The sequence below is a fragment of the Tenrec ecaudatus genome, chromosome 17, assembly GCF_050624435.1.
Source record: "Tenrec ecaudatus isolate mTenEca1 chromosome 17, mTenEca1.hap1, whole genome shotgun sequence".
Lineage (NCBI taxonomy): Eukaryota > Metazoa > Chordata > Mammalia > Afrosoricida > Tenrecidae > Tenrec > Tenrec ecaudatus.
This window is the reverse complement of record NC_134546.1, coordinates 80,017,375-80,022,202: the sequence shown is the minus strand read 5'-3', so window position 1 is coordinate 80,022,202 and position 4,828 is coordinate 80,017,375. Positions and strand designations below refer to the sequence as shown.

General features: G+C 43.1%; 1 pseudogene; it reads right to left on the bottom strand.

Moving 5' to 3' along the window:
* Positions 1-894: 894 nt before the first annotated feature.
* LOC142430534 (mesencephalic astrocyte-derived neurotrophic factor pseudogene) lies at positions 895-4,513 on the bottom strand (annotated as a pseudogene).
* Positions 4,514-4,828: the final 315 nt, after the last annotated feature.

Here is a 4,828-nt window from a genome sequence, read left to right as displayed (position 1 = left end):
TCACCCCCTGGTTCTGAAGGTATCATCCACCCTGGATTCCCTGTGCCTCCAGCTCCTATAAGCACCAGTGTACAACCTCTGCTCTATCCAGACTTGCAAGGTAGAATTTGGATCATGGTAGTTGGTGGGAGGAAGCATCCAGGATCTGGGGGAAAGCTGTATTCCTCATCCGTGCTACATCGCACCCTGACTGACTAATCTCCTCGCCTAGACCCCTCTGTGAGCGGGTCTCCAGTGGCCGACAAATGGGCTTTGGGTCTCCACTCTGCACTTGCCCTTTAATTCACTATGGTAAGGTGTTTTTGTTTTGTTTTTATGATGCCTTATCCCTGATCTCTTTGGCACCTCATGATCGCACAGGCTGGTGTGCTTCTTCCATGTGGGCTTTGTTGCTTCTGAGCAAGATGGCTGCTTGTTCACCTTCAAGCCTTTAAGACCCCAGACATTATCTCTTTTGATAGCCAGGCACCATCAGCTTTGTTCACCACTTTTGCTCATGCACCCGTTTGTCCTTTGTGATCGTATCATGGAGGTGTGCAGCCAATGATATGATTTTTTGTTCTTTGATGCCTGATAACTGATCCCTTTGGGACCACGTAATCACAGAGGCTGGTGTGTTCTTCCATGTGGGCTTTGTTGCTTCTGAGCTAGATGGCCGCTTGTTTATCTCAAGCCTTTAAAACCCCAGACACGATCTCTTTTGATAGCTGGGCACCATCAGCTTTCTTCACCCCATTTACTTTTTTTTTTTTTAATTTTCCAAGAACTAGAAAATTTTTTCCTTTAATAAAAATATCCCAGACACTTTCCATTCTAGAATAAACCAGCAAAAACGAAGTGAACCCCTCTGGTGAGCACTGTCGAGCCAGGAGCTCCAGCCGCAGCTGCAGGCTTCACACCCACTTGAGGAGGGGCTCCCCCACATACAGAATAAATTACAAAAAGGTCAGGTGGGTAAAGACAGGGACTGCTTCTCCCTCCAGGGCAGCAGGGGTCCCCAACTACAAATCAGTCCATGAACTGGCCGCCTTGGGCGGGTATTTCAGCATCAGTTCGTGAATCTTCCGGATGTAGTTGGACTTCTCGGCACAGCCTTTGCATGTCTCCACCCAGTCGTCCAGTACTTCTTCAGCTCTTTCACACGGAACTTCTTCAGGTCCACGCTGCTCAGGTCGATCTGCTTGTCGTACTTGAGCTCACAGATCTGGCCATACTTCTTCTTGAGCTTCTTGCAGATCTTCTCCACGGGGATGTGATGGGCGAGGGGCTTCGACACCTCGTTGATGATCTTGGTGGCCACAACGTGTGGCCCCAATGTAGTAGCACAGCGATTCTCTTTCTCCCGGGCCTCCCGGCAGGAGCGGGTAAGTTCTTTTTCAATAGTGGCTGGGGAGAACATGACGTCTCTGTCCTTCAGGCTCTAGTAGAACCTTCCCAGAAAAGAAATGCACACTGCATTCGCCCGGCCGCATCGCCCGGCCGCCCAGCAGCACGCTCAGAGCCAGAGCCACCGCCAGCCAGTGCGTGGCCCATATCCTCCTCCTCCATCGCCGCCACTGCCACCACTGCCACCGGGCTCCACCCCATTTACTTTACACCCGCTTTGGCTTCAACAGTTCTGTCAGGAGGGTGAGCATCATAGAATGCCAATTTAATAGAAGAAAATATTCATGCGTTGAGGGAGTGCTAGAGTAGAGGCCCAAGGTCCTTCTGCCACCTTAATACTAAACCTATAAATATAGACACATAGCTCTATTTCCCCATCCTCATATATATATTTGCATGTACATGTCTTTGTCTAGACCTCTATAAATGCTCTTTGCCTCCTAGCTCTTTTCTCTATTTCCCTTGACTTTCCTCCTGCCCCACTATCATGCTCTGTCCCGACCTGGGTTACAGCTATACCTTTTCTTTACATAACCTTACCCTTGATCATTCCCTACCAGGCCTGCAACTCCCCCCTCACCACCAATTTGGATCCCATGTTGTTCCCTTGTCCCTGGGTTTGTTAACACCACTTCCTTACCCTCCCCCCCGCCCACCTCCCCCTATCCCAAGTCCCCCCGGAACTGTCAGTCCCGTTGTTTTTCCTCCAGTTAGTTCATCCAGCATGTCTTATTTAGACAGACCTGTGGAGATAATAAAATGCACAAAAACAAGACAGAAGAAAACAAAGCAACAGTATACAACCAGACAACAAAACAGCAACAGCAAGCCACTAACAAAGAAAAAAACAAAAGACATCACGAAAGAAAAGCTTGTAGTTAATTCAAGGATCGTTTGTTGGCCTTTAGGAAAGTGTTTAGTAAGAGAACATGTGTTCGCAATCTATTGAAAAAACAGAGTTGTTGGTCCTAGTTTGAAAACAAATAAGAAATTACCTTTGCCATGTTCACACTCAAAATCCAACATTCATTATAAAATACATAATAAATAGAAAATGTAGACAAGAGTCTTGAATGACTTCATGGTATTTAATAAATTCCCAGAAAAGGATAGAAGCATTAGTCTTAAACAGAATTGGAAGTTGTCTCACATGTGAATGTCAGTAGGTTGAGAAATAACCACTTCAATATTATAAATAGGAGAAATATATCCCAAGCATCTATATGTATGGTAAGAGGGAAAATAAAATAATAATCTAGGTTTTCTATATAGGAATCTATCAAGAGTGTACCAGGCCTAAGAGTGACCTGCCATTTTGTCAAACTACAGTGGACACAATAGATCATGGAACCCATTGCTTATATTATGCAGAGATATCAAGCCAAAAGAGGATCCCCCACTTAAATTAGGAGCACAAGAAATAGTCTATCATCTCTAAAGGAGAATTTTCCAATTAGAACACTGAAATGGCAATGGTGAACCTTCCTTGAAATGCACAATGGTTAATATATTTCTGCACAACATACCTGCCCTTCTCCTTCCCTCAGGATCATAATCTTCCAAAAGTTGTGGAAAAAAAGAAATCTGGTTATTTTTAAATTACATTTCTCAGTGAACTATTTGAAACTCAATTGTCGTCTTTTCATAGATTAAAAGTTCTTCTCTCTTCCCCGGCGTCCTCGGAATGGTATGATTTACCTTTAGAATAGAGAGCCAAGAGGTCATTTCCTGACAATATTCAAAAAAATGTTAACATTTTCTTTTCTATCATTTTTCAGCCAGTAATTAATACACATTTCCTCCTGTCATCATTGAAATCCAAGGAAAATATAGAGATAATAGTGTATAAGTTTATTAAATCAACAAAAGTATATTGGCTTAATTCTGGATAATTACATGTTACTACTGAAAATGTTCTCTGAAGGAGATCAATTTAATAATAATAACAATGAAAAGACACCATTCCTGGCAGGTATAGGGCAGCTATGGGTGTGCCTCATTGAATAACAGCTACTATCATTCCAACATTTCTGAACAATGCCAAGTACAAGAATTTTAAAATAATTACTAAAAATTCCTATTTAATAAGTAGTCTACTTACATCAGACTATAAAGTACTGTTCACTTTGGATGAGGCAAGGTAAATAATTTCGAACAAAAGCTTCCTCTGCAATTATTATATTAGAAATAATTAATATGGCAAAATACAGATAGGTCCTAGTAAATAGCAAAATATTTCCAAAACAAAGTTTTATAATAAAAATAAGGGAGGGGTGGGTGCATTTAATATAAATACTTAATACATATTGTGATGGAATTCTAATAATGCTGGCTTCAAGGAATAACATACTTTATTGAATGAGAATTTTTTTTAAATTAGGGGTCAGTTCTTCAGTTATTTAAACTGTTCTACTTGAAGACCAAAAACGTGTGGTTGAATATACAAAATAGCTATCAACACAGGTCATTTTAAAGAGCAAAACACGCATCAAATGAGATTTCTGCAGTTACATTCTCACTGCAGGATCCTGTAGAATATGCACCTTTTTCCAGCTTTGGGTTAAAATATCTACAAAACTGTGGTCTTCGCGGCCTTGTTCCATCTGCCAGCTCTTTCCGATCCTCAGGAGATTGTAGATGATACTGCATTCCATTCATCACCATCTTAAGGCGCTCAGGACTGTCTTGAACGAGGGGGTCAGCTGGGACGGTTTTACATCAGAAATCCTTCGAGGTGAGAGGAAATCTGATGTTAGCGAGGACATCCACCATAAAAGTCTGGCGATTCGGCGCATCATGTCTCAGCCCCCTGACCGCAGCATCATAAACCTGCTCCTCTGCGCTCACGGACAGGGGGTCCTGGTTGAGGAGACAGGTTACTCGCTGAGCATCAAGCTGTAGAAACACCTCAGTTTTGGAAATGCCAGTGAAATGCTGGTGAATAAAGGCGTCTGCAGTGGCTTTCAACTCAGGACAGTCTAGATGCGCTGCTAAAATGCTTAGACTGAGACAGTTTGAAGTATCCACTTGCCCGTTCAAAAAATCAACACACATTCTTGACAGGCTGAATCTGGTACTGGTTTGCGGTGTCCAACAAAGACTGCACGTTGTTGCTATTCACAGACATCCTAGCAGTGTAAGCACATTCCACCAGGTGTTCAATAATGTCAGGTCGGCGTCTTTGTGTTCTACATCAAAGGACTTTGAATCGAGCGTGTCATTTGTGAACATGACGTTGAAAACCGGGCTGGCTGCAGCCAGGACCACACGGTGAGCAGAGATCTCTCTTTCCTGGACCACGAAAATCACATCACACAAAGTTCTCCATCTTCACATGTCATTCCTGACCGCCATGGATCCCACCAACAATTTCGCTTCTTCCCAATTGGCAGGTTTCTTCTTGGTCTTTCTCTCGCTTCTCCGCGCCATCCTGAAGGCTGAC